We start from the raw sequence: 11,983 nt of genomic DNA on the forward strand, positions 1-11,983 counted from the left end.
CGGCCCCGCCCCGCCCCACCGGCCGCCGGCTCCCTGGGGGACCGAGGGAGGAACGGGCCGGGTCCTCAGGTGCCCGGCGACGTCATCCAGCCCCCTAGGCTCCAGGGCGCAAAGGGTCCCCTGATCTGGCAGTCCCTGGACCCACCCCGGAGAGCGTGGGGGCACAAAGGCCGGACGCGCCGCCCGCCGCCGCCTCCGGGAAGGCCTCCCTTGCCAGGACAGCGGAGTTGGGCGGATGTGGACAGCAGGAAGGGCCAGCGGGAAGGGGGTTGGAAAGATCCACTCCTGGTTAATAACTCTGCCGGGTTAACCTAGGGCCGGCCATGTCCAGTACGGACTTGAGTAAAATTCAGCAGGAAAGGGAGCAGAGTGGGCGCTGCTAGAGGGAGGCTTCAGGACTGAGGGTCAGAGGCCCAAGGCCTGGCAGGGCCCTTCCGTCGTGAGCTCCAGGGAAGCTCCAGCTCCATCAGCTTGGCCTGATGACCGGTGGGCCACGGGCCTCTTCCAGCCTCAGGCTGACCCCAGAGAAAGGGCAGCCCACAAGCCCAGGAGGCCGACTTGCTGCCTGGTCATTGCTGCAGAGCCTGGAGGGGGCCCAGGCTCAGTCCCTGCTGACCTTCGGCTCCCTTTACCCTGCCATAGCCATCTGTGTAACCCAGGGGAAATGATTCCAAAGGGACTTCCACTTTCTGATAATCTATGATTCTATTTTTTTAAAAAACAAAACTCTAAATTGCTTAATGTCAAACATCTGTCATCAGCTGAACAGGAAAAGGAACAGTAGGTACAAAGCAAGGCAACATCAGAAAGGGGAGCCCTGAGGAATTTCTCCCTCCTTCCCCAAGCTGGGTGAGGTCGTGACTGCAGCCTGACTCACGGGTTTTATTTCGCTTAGTAACCTAAAGATGGTGAGGATCCGCTAGTTCTCCCTCAGGCCTGGAGGCTGCCTGCCGTGGGTGGCTCTCATCGGTGAGCCCAGGCCACAGTTGTTATAATCTCTGACTTCAAAAGAAAGACTGATTTCATGTGCAATTGCCTGTCTCTCTCAACAGTGGCATCGGTTTTTGTTGTTGTCTTTCTGCTTGTTTTTGAGACAGAGTTTTGCTCTTGTAGCCCAGGCTGCAGTGCAATGGCGTGATCTCAGCTCACCACAACCTCCACCTCCCAGGTTCAAGCGATTCTCCTGCCTCAGCCTCCAGAGTAGCTGGGATTACAGGCGCCCACTACCACACCTCGCTAATTTTTGTATTTTTAGTGGAGATGGGGTTTCACCATGTTAGCCAAGCTGGTCTCAAACTCCTGACCTTAGGTGATCCACCTGCTTTGGCCTCCCAAAGTCCTGGGATTACAGGCGTGAGCCACCACGCCCAGCCTCGGTGGCCTCATTTTTAGCAGCCTCTGCAAAGCGCACAGTCTGAGTCCATTGCCTGGAGTCCCCAGCATGCAGGAGAGAGGCGCTCAGCCTGGGCTGGAGCCATGAGCCACTCCCTGAGGGCGCACAGGGCCTGGGTCTGCCTCCTTTGTGTGTTGCTATGTGACAGGTGAGCTCAACAGCCCTAAGCCGTGACTTCCTCAGGGGCAGTGGTCAAGATTCAAGGAGGTAAACACATGGCAGCTCTTGCCACAAGGACCCAGTGAGGCTCAAGCGAGAGCAGGTCTCTGCTGTCCCTTTATTGCCAAAAGGCCAAATGCTTTAAGGAAGAGAGCTCCAGCAGTGCACAGAGCTTGCAGTTGACTCCATTAGGCCCCCTTTTCCTCCTCCTTAAAACCAGATAATTGGGCCAGATGACCCCTGAGGGGCTCCCAGCTCTGCGCTTGTTAATACATTCCTGTCTCTCATGCCACAGGTCCTTCCAAAGTGCCTACAGAAAGCTTTGGCCCATCCTTGAAAAATTGCTAATGGGTTTGGTGATCCAAGGTGGAGATGACTAGCAATCAAGCTCAAAGGTGGAAAAGTCACGTCGAGGCAGATGAGCAGATGAGGGGACCTCGAGAAGAAGAGAGGGGCACGGAGAGCCCAGCCAGCAGGAACAATTGCCCCAGTAGGCAGCACTGCCCCACATCGGAGTCGAGGAAAGCAAAGCTCAGACTGGATAAAAGAAACCTGCAAACACGGTCAGTGCCACTGCATGTGGGCTCAGAGCACGTGACCCTCCTTCCCTGTGTGTGCCTGTGAAATGGGTTTACTGCTCTAACTCTCAGGGACCCTGTGAAGATCAAACGAGAAAATAGAAATAAACATAATTTATAAACCATAAAGTACTGATGCCAAAAGAGGGGTGAGCTCAACATTGCGAATGCGTTGATACTAAACGGTTCACTTTAAGATGGTTTTATGGTGTGTGAATTTCACTTGAATAAATTTTTTTAATGGAGTTCATGGGGACGCTGCAGGATGTCAATAACCTTTGGACATTTTAGCAGCACTTTAGGTGTTAAAATTATTTTTTTAAAAATACAGAATGAAGGGAAAAGCTTCTTGACATTGGATTTGGCAGTGATTCCTTGCATATGACCCCAAAAGCACAGATAACAAAAGAAAAAATAGTTAAATTGTCTTCATCAAAGTTAAAACTTTTGTACATCAAAGAACTCTTTCAAAAGAGTGAAAAAGCCACAGAATAAGAGAAAATGTTTGCCGATCATATACCTGATAAAGAATTATACCTGATAAAGAATTACTATTCGGAGCCAGATGCAGTGGCTCATATCTGTAATCCCAGCACTTTGGGATGCCAAGACAGGCAGATCACTTGAGGTCAGGAGTTCGAGACAAGCCCGGCCAAAATGGTGAAACCCCAGCTCTACTAAAATACAAAAATTAGCCAGGCGTGGCGGCAGGCACCCAGCTATTCAGGAAGCTGAGGCAGGACAATCGCTTGAACCCAGAAGGCAGAGGTTGCAGTTAACCAGGATCACGCAACTGCACTCCAGCTTGGGTGACAAAGTGAGATCCCATCTCAAAAAAAAAAAAAAAAAAGAGTTATTATTCAGAATATATTAAGAATTCCTACAACTCAACAACAAAAAAAATCCAGCCCAATTAAAAAGTGGGCACAGACCCAAATCGACATTTCTTAGAAGACACACAAATGGTCAATAAGCTCATGAAAAGATGTTTAACATCACTAATCATTAGGGAAATGCACATCAAAACTAAAATGAGATACCATGTCACACTTATTAAATGTTATTTTTTAAAAATAACACAACAACAAAAAATAAGAAATGTGGGTGAGGATGTGAAGAAATGGAAACCTTTGTGGACTGTTGCTGGGGATGTGAAGTGGCACAGCTGCTGTGGAAAACAGTATGGCAGTTCCTCACAAAACTAAACAGAATTACTGCATGACCCAGCGATCCTACCTCTGACATATACTGGAAAGAACTGAACTAAGGCGCTGGAACAGACACTTGTAACCCATGTTCACAGCTGCACTATTCATAGTAGCCAAAAGGTGGGAGTAACCCGAATGTCCATCAGTGGATGAATGGGTAAGCAGATTTTCTTTCACTGGCAGTAAAAGCTGTGACTCTGGAGGCGACTGCATTTCACACAGCTCTCCACACGGGTGAGTGCACAGCTTTCTCGTCTCTTTCCTATGCTGTGTCTTCAGAGCTAGCTATGATATGATATGTTGTGATATGTACATATTGAATATACGTCTTTTACATACAAATGCAACCAGTTTATTGAGGGCTTGATGGAGGATATGGAGTGTGGAGGAATAGTCTTACATTTCCAATTTAAAAATCTCAACAACAACAAAATACGGGACAGAAGTGCAAGAGTTTTGGTGTTCTCTAGAGCAATGGCACTCTGTCCCTAGAAGAATGGTAGGAGCGGGGCATATTCATATGTCCTTGAGGTGTGACCGCACATGGGCACACAGTAGCCCAGAGCACATCCCAGCCGGGAGCAGTTCCTTTTATGGGGCCGCCTGGGCAGGAGCCAAGGTGCTGGGTTTGAAACAAAAAGGAGTGACTGTCCCACACTAAGTAACTCACCAAACCTCACTGACCTCAGTTTTCTTATCTGTAAAAAGAGCAATGCGGGGCCCAGCTCAGTGGCTCACGCCTGTAATCCCAGCACTTTGGGAGGCCGAGACAGGTGGATCACCTGAAGTCAAGAGTTCGAGACCAGCCTGGCCAACATGGTGAAATCCTGTCTCTACTGAAAGTACAAAAATTAGCCGGGCATGGTTCATGCCTGTAATCCCAGCTATTCAGGAGGTTGAGGCAGGAGAATCGCTTGAACCCAGGGGACGGAGGTTGCAGTGAGCTGAGATCGAGTCACTGCCTCCAGCCTAGGTGACAGAGCGAGAGTCCATCTCAGAAAAAAAAAAAAGCAATGCCTACCTTGCAAGCCTGCTGGGAAAATCAAATATGCCAATAGATGTGGACAAGCCCCACGCAGAGAACGGAAAGCTGCCTGCGTAACTATTATATTAGAGTGTTTGGACAGACTAGGGCGCTCTCCTACCTGCATTAAAGGTCAAACTTTGGGGCATCTACGAGACCCATCACAGTCTGGCCTCAAATAAGTGTTCCCATCGCACCCCTCCTGAACACCTGTGACTCACCCACTGTCCGCCTAAACGTGCCCTTCCCTGCGGGCCGCCCAGGACACACTTTCCTACTCAGTCTGAAACCCACCTACTCGTCCTTCCAGGTCTTGCTCAAACAGCACCTTCAGGGGAGCCCTCCCTCCCCTCACCCCCAGCTCTCCCGGTAAGAAGCGGGGCTCCCCCTCTAAACTCCAGAACCCTCCACCCTGCATTCCAGGCGTTTCATTCTCAATGGCCTGGTACAAATGCTGACCCAATATTGGTAAGTATTTGACCTTGCACAATGCGTGGAGTGTCACAGAGACCGTGGTCGGGATAAAGGTGCAATCGGCCTTGCCCTCTGCCGTCATCGTTCATAGAGATTCTCCACGAGGGCCAGTCTCCCAGCTTGATGGTGAATGGGGAGCACGTGAAGTTGACGCACATACCCCAGAGTGCACAGCCCTGAACGTCCACACATGACAAACACACAATCCCCTGGGCAGTATTTGGATGCACTCTACCTTGTTACAACTGGAGTTCAAACAGTTGGATTATGTATTCCTCACATAAACTTTGAAATGGGGTTAGCTGGGTCTACATGCAATGATACATGCTAAGCTTTGGCTTTTCTGGGAAAGCATAATCACGTCTCTGTAAGCAAAGAAAAGCATGAGTCTGAGTGAGCAGCTTTCTCCAACAGCGACGTGATGGGGACACTGTACTGTCGCAGTGCAAGTCACATGCAAACACTTCCAAATCCAACCCCTGCTCTCACTAGCCCTGTGGCCTCGGAAGTCCCTTAACCTCCCGAACCTTGATTTCCCCGTTTCTTCCGAGATGTTTATTGACCACCTGCTATATGCTTGGTCCTGTGATAACGGCTAAGAACACAGAAGAATAAACCACAACTATAGACCTCCCCGCTCCACAAAGAGCTCACAGTGCAGAAAACGCACGTTCAGTGGAGAGAGGGAAGCAGAGGTTGCCCTGGAAATGGAGAAGTAGGACCCCTGACCCAGCGGGAGATTCAGGTAAGAGGAGAACACAGAAAATCAACCATGAAAGGGGAAGAGGCATTTTCTGGGGGAACAAAGGCATAGAGGGCAAGGCAGGCTCAGCAGTGGGAACAGCACTGGCAGAGGCAAGGCTGCAGGAACAGCACTGTGTGTGCAGAGGCCGCCGCACCAATGCTTGGATGCTGCCGAGAAGTGTCTGTTTCATGCTTGTTGCTCTGCCCAGTCCCTGAAGCAGTGCCCAGTGCATGGCAGGTGCTCTGTACACACCGAGGGAGCCGTGGAGAGGGCCAGTGGGCTGGCGTCTGTCCTGGGGTAGTAGGAGGCTATGAAGACTTTGACCAAGAGAGAAATGGTTCCAGACTGGGATTTGAGAAAGGGGACCCCGGCTGCAGGGAGAGGCAGGAAAGTGAATGTGAATACTGCAGTCTCCAGGCAAGGGCAGAGGATCCAGACAGGCCATGAGGGGAGCAGCAGGAAGATGGGCAGGAGGCAACTCAGGAGCACTGGGATGGGGTGGCGGTGGAAAGGGGGCCAGGGGCCATCCACGTCTCGATTCTCGAACTCCACAGATGAGATTCGGCTCCTGTTCCACCACTGCAGCTTTGACCCCACCGTACTCCAGTGGCTTGTGGGCCTGTCCTCCCATGGATCTGTCCACTCCCTGAGGGCAGGGCCTACAGCTGAGATGCTCCTGCTGTGTCCCCAGAGTTGCACAGAGCAGGTCCTCACTCATGTGGGGAGAGCCCAGGAGCACCAAGCTGGTAGAGGCAGGGGTAGGCAGGGTGTGGAGGAGCCCCCAGGGGGTTGGTTTGGGACAGGTTGACCTTGCAGAACTGTGGACATCTAAATGGGCCATCCTGAAAGCAGTGTGTGCATCTGTGTATATGCATGTGTGTAGTGTGTGTGTTTAGCAACTGTGTGCTGTCATGTTTAGGCCTGAGCCTTTCTCCCCTCTCTTGTGCTGGGAAAGGGAGGGAGAATTGTAGAGAAAGCCAGAACGCAGATACAATGGGGATGGTGACGCAGCCTCTGGGGAATAGACACCAGGGAACAAGCCCTTCACCATCCGCCATGAGAACGGTCATGTGATGGGGTCCCAGCAAACAGCACAGGTGCTGTGAACATCACCGTTAACCGTGCCACAGGTGGGCCGCCTCATCAAATGCCCCTGGCTTGCTCAGGCAGCCCCCTCCTGTCCTCGTCAGCTATAAACCCATTTATGAAAAGTTGGTTTCCCTTTAAAATATGAATAACTAAGAGGAAGCCACATACTGTCAAACACTAACTGTCTGGGCTCACATTAGATGGTGCAACCTCTACCTGTCGAGTTCATGTAGACAGTGCAAGTTCTGAGCTCAGTCTCGCGGGGCTTTGGAGGGTGCAATGGCAGCTCTCAACGCTGGCCACCAGTAAGACCCATGCGGAAAGTTTGGACAAACCCCTATGGCCAGGCCCTGCCCTCAACCACTCAGAACATCTAGGGGGCTGGGGTGTGGGCAGCTGAGGATCCAGCGGCGCCCCCAGGTGACTCGGATGTGCAGCCAGACACCGCTGCTGGGCTAATGCTGCATTTTGTCATTTGTGAACGAAAGTAAGAACACTTCCTCCTGAATGAGGAAAACATTGAGCTCCCCTCCATAAGCACTTATTGCGTGCCCACTCTGTGCTGGTTCCCGTAGTGCCTACCGGTGCTGGCACACAGTGGGGCTGAACACACGTGGTGAGTTCGGACCTGCACTGACCTGGACCTGGCTCAGCACCTACAGGCTGGGTAACCCTGGGCCCCTTGCTGAACCCGGTGGACGAATGTTCCCATCACCTGGCCCTGTGGCTGACACGCAAAGTGACAGAAAAGTATTTGACGAATAAAAGCATAAAGGTTAAATTCCACTGCCCACTGATCATGGCCCACCTATGCAATGGGCTGCCAGTCAGCAGAGATTCGCTAACCCCACAAGGAGTACAACACACACCGTGATACCACTTCACAAAGTCCAGGAGCAGACAAAGCACAGGTAAGTAAGAAAACCACACAGAGGATCCCCGCAGGGTGCACACCACGTGCAGGGTGCTGTACTCCCTGGGGGTCCCTGGGGCCATCTTGGTGGCACCCTGTTCCTTCAGCTGGTGGGACAGAGCTGTTCATGTTATAGTGATTAGATATATTCTTTGTAAATATGAAATATTTTATCAGAAAAAAAAATCAGTGGTCTCATCTCTTTCTGGAATTCTACTGTGTCTAAAACAGTTGCCCAACTGCAGATATCAAGCAACTATCTTAGACTCCAATCCCCAAGAAAACTGCCTAAATCTAGAAAATGCCAGACAGGAAGAACGATAAAAAGATGGGAAAGGGGCATGTTCCCTGGCTTTCTTTGTTGCCCCACAGCCTGGAGGCCTGACGGTGAGAAGGGCCTTCCACGCTCAGCAATGCCTGCTCTGAATAGCCCCTGAAGAGCCATTGAAGAAAATTCGGCCAGGCATGTTGGCTCACGCCTGTAATCCAGCACTTTGGGTGCCTGAGGCAGGCGGATCACCTGAGGTCAGGAGTTCAAGACCAACATGGCCAACATGGTAAAACCCCATCTCTACTAAAAATACAAAAACTAGCCAGGTGTGGTGGCAGACGCCTGTAATCCCAGCTACTCAGGAGGCTGAGGCAGGAGAATCGCTTGAACCCAGGAGGCAGAGGTTTCAGTGAGCCAAGACTATACCACTGCATTCCAGCCTGGGCAACTCAGTGTAAAAAAAAAAAGGAAATTCTAGGAAGCCAGGGCTGAGGAAGGACGTCGGGAACCTGTTGCTCCTGCTGGCAGCTCAGAGCTGCACGGCCGAGCAGCCACACTCACTTGCGACGTTCTCTTCCTCCTGGGTATGAAGAAAGACAGGAAGCTGTGGTCTGGCTGCCGCTATGTGCTCGGTCAGGGAGGAAGGGGACAGATGTGAGAACGATCTTAACCCATCCGGACTGGGAATCAAGACAAACAAAAATAGACAACTGACAGTAAATAGGCAGAAAGGGGGAAGTCAGGTATGAATGTCACTCACCCAGGGCCCAGGAGGGAGGCTCGGACCTCCCAAGGTTACTCAAAGGCACTCTGCACCTGCTGCCTGCTGCCCTGGATGCCCTGCCCCCTCGTCCTCCGTGGCCAATTCCAACTTGCCTTTCGTCGACTCAGATACCAACTCCTCCAGAAAGCCCTCTCTCACCTGCCCCCCTACTTCCTCCATCCAGGCTGTGCTGCCCCCCGCGCCTCTCAGAGCCTCCTCATGTTACTCCTGACCTTGACCCTGTGGGGGACAAACCCGTGTCCTTCATGCCTCTCCACAGCCCTACCCTTGGGCCTCCAACTATGAACCAACCTGACCCCTCCCTTGTCCCCACTCCAGAGCCACCGCCAAGCCCCCACACATGGGCATTTCTCATGAGGTCCTTGAGGGAAGGGCACTGTCACTGGAGGCAGAAAGGCGTGGGTGCAAGCCCCGCTCCACCTTTCCCTGGCTGTAGGGTAGAGAGGTCACCGCGCACAGCTCAAGGGACTGTCATGCAGAACAGGATGGTGGGCAGGGCCTGCTGTGGGGTGGCGCTCAGTGACTGCCAGGCACCCCCTGCTCCCCCAGCCTCAGGCTTTCCTCCGGTCAAGACTCACTGGTTCTCTGCAAGGCAGGGCAAGGGCAGACATGGCAAGGGGCCACCCTCGTGGTGGTGACGATGGCTGCTGGTCACCGGAAGCTGGAGGCGTTCCGCATGTGTGCACATTCTCTTACCGATCTCAGCAACCCTATAAACCCTATCACCCCATTTCACATATCAGGCACCTGAGGCTCAGCCAGGTCAGCCACATGGCCAGGAGCACGCAGCGGTGAGCAGGGGAGCGGGGGTGTGCACCTGGGAAGGTCCGACGCCAAAGCCCAGGCGCCAGGCGCTCCGGGGAGGAACTGCCTCTCCACATGGGGCCAGAGCCTTCCCAGGCTGGACTTCCGCTCCTGTCCCCCAAATAGGTCCTGCCCACCCTACCCCGTTGCCCCTGCTGCAGGTGGTTCTAAAGTTTGCTTGGGGCCAGGCACGATGGCTCACGCCTGTCATCCCAGCACTTTGGGAGCGGGCGGATCACGGGGTCAGGGGATGGACACCATTCTGGCCAACATGGTGAAACCCTGTCTCTACTAAACTGCAGAAAAAAATTAGCCGGGTGAGGTGGCCCGTGCCTGTGGTCCCAGCTACTCAGGAGACTGAGGAAGGGGAACCATATGAACCCGGGAGGCGGAGGTTGCAGTGAGCCAAGATCGCGCCACTGCACTCCAGCCTGGTGACAGAGCGAGACTCTAAATAAATAAATAAATAAATAAATAAAGTTTGCTTGGTGGGTGACAAGACCTCCCATGCTGGAATCTTATAATTAGAAGGGATTTAATACCGTCTGGCCAAACTCAGTCAAGTCTAACTCCTCTGGGCCCAGCGAAAGTTCAAAGCCGCTTCCTCCGGTTCATTCTCACAGCTCTTTGTGAACACCCCAGCGGGGGCCTAGTGGCGTAGACGCCGGGGCAGACCGGTGGCTTCCCTGTCTCACTGCACCCAGGCAGAGGCTTCTGCTGGGTCCTGAGTGCAGTGTCTAGCTAGGAGGCTTGGAGAGGACGCAGGGGCTCGCGGTCATCCAATGCCCAGATGGGGCTCAGGAACTCAGACAGCGCCCGCAGGGCCAGGCTACAAAAGCCACATCCCCTCTGCCTTGGGCAGGAAAAATGCCTTCCCAAGAGCAGGGGCCACATCTTCTGAGGGCTCCCAAATCCTGTGCAGGCCAGGCCCCAGCAGGGCACACTTGTTCCCAACAGCCCAGGAGGGGTGTCTGCCACCCCCCCCACAGGGCAGGGCATGACCCCCTGGAGGTGCTGGCTCAGCTAGCAGGTGGTGAGGTTGGGGGCCAACCAGGCACCACAGGCCTTGACCACAGGCACCTCCCTGACCCCTGGGCCTGGCTCAGGCTGAACCCAAAGGCAGCGAGCGCCCAGGTGAAGACAGGGCAGAGGCCTGGAGGCCCGCCACCACCCAGCCCTGTCACTCCTCTCCCATCCGACCATGGGTCTGGCCACCGACAGCCATCACCCAGGGATATGTGTGTGTGTGTGTGTGTGAAAGAGAGAAAGAGGGACAGGCAGAGAGGGAGAGGGAGGTAGGAAGAAGGAAAGAGTTGGGGAGAGAGAGGGAGACAGAGGGAGATAGCACAGTTCGTGGCTCTGTGGTAGGGGGTGCCAGGCAAGGGAGGCTCTCCTGAACATGCGTCACCTCTGATTCCCCACTCACCCTTGACCCAGTGAGACGTCCTTTTCAAGCACCTGGAATCTTCCCAAGAGCTACACACACAGATCTTCACGGCGCCACCAGGAAAAGGAAGGAGCCGCACCTCCTCCCGCACGCATCTAGGAGCCCTTCCCCGGGCAGAGGGAGGAGGCGGCCGGCCCCATCCCATCAAATCATGCGGAAAAGCCTGGTGGGGGGAGTTGGCTAAGGGTGGATTTGTTTAAAAACAGCAAAGGCTTTGGGCCCCAGGTTTTCGCCCCTGTGGGCTCCGGGCCGCAGTTTGTTTCAGGAGCTCTCCCACTCCCACCGGGGAATCAGACCCAGAGGAGAGGGGTGAGGAGCCCGTGTTCTCTGGGCCCACACTGGTGACTGCGCTGACACCAGGCTGCGCTGATACCTTCTCCCCTGCAGGTGGGGATGCCACAGGCTCCTCCACTCCCCATTCCCACCTTCTTCCACTCGCTCCAACTCCCCCAGAATAGAGGGTCCCAGGAATCTGCAGGTGGCTCGGCAGCTCTCCTCCCAAACCCCGCTGCTCAGCCTCCACCTCCAGCTGTCCCCCACGGCCCTCACCCCTCCTCTGCTCCTCTCCTGCCCACCTTGCCCACTGGACTGACTGGTCGTCGTGGGGTCTCAGGTCAGCACCATCAGCACAGATTCTATTGACAGTGGAACTAGCGCCTTCCCAGTGAACACCCCACCTTCCTGGGCCATGCTTGTAAGCTGGGGCCAGGGCACCCCCTCGGCTGCACGCTGTCCCCTACCCTAGTGCTAGATTGGGGAACCACATCTCTATGCCAGCCAGCAGTGTGGCGGGGGACAATAAGGTCAGGGGCCAGACCACCTCCCACAGTGACCCCTGAGCCCTGAGGACTTCACCCCCTCCTGAGGCTCAGCAGCCTAAGCCCAGACCCATCTCCTTCCCAAAACCTGCTCCCCGCAGAAAGAGGTCGCACCTCAGCAACCGCAGCTGCCACCCTGGCTGACGGAGCCAGACGCCTGGGTCAGCCTGGCCTCCTTGTGCCACTGCTGGATGCTGGGCACTGGTCCAGTCTTCCCCGTCCCCACCAAAGATGAGCCCCTGCCTCTCAGGCCTGACCACACTACATCCCTGCATG

General features: G+C 54.1%; 1 protein-coding gene across 1 annotated transcript in view; it reads right to left on the reverse strand.

Moving 5' to 3' along the window:
* Positions 1-10,955, reverse strand: part of DENND3 (DENN/MADD domain containing 3) — an 83,655-nt gene extending 72,700 nt beyond the window's left edge. Inside the window, exon 1 of the mRNA XM_011938126.1 lies at positions 10,869-10,955. The gene's annotated coding sequence lies outside the window, so the exon portion shown is untranslated. The remainder of the gene's footprint in view (positions 1-10,868) is intronic.
* Between the last annotated feature and the right edge of the window lie 1,028 nt (positions 10,956-11,983).

The sequence above is a fragment of the Colobus angolensis genome, unplaced genomic scaffold (genome assembly GCF_000951035.1).
Source record: "Colobus angolensis palliatus isolate OR3802 unplaced genomic scaffold, Cang.pa_1.0 Scaffold17, whole genome shotgun sequence".
Taxonomy (NCBI): domain Eukaryota; kingdom Metazoa; phylum Chordata; class Mammalia; order Primates; family Cercopithecidae; genus Colobus; species Colobus angolensis.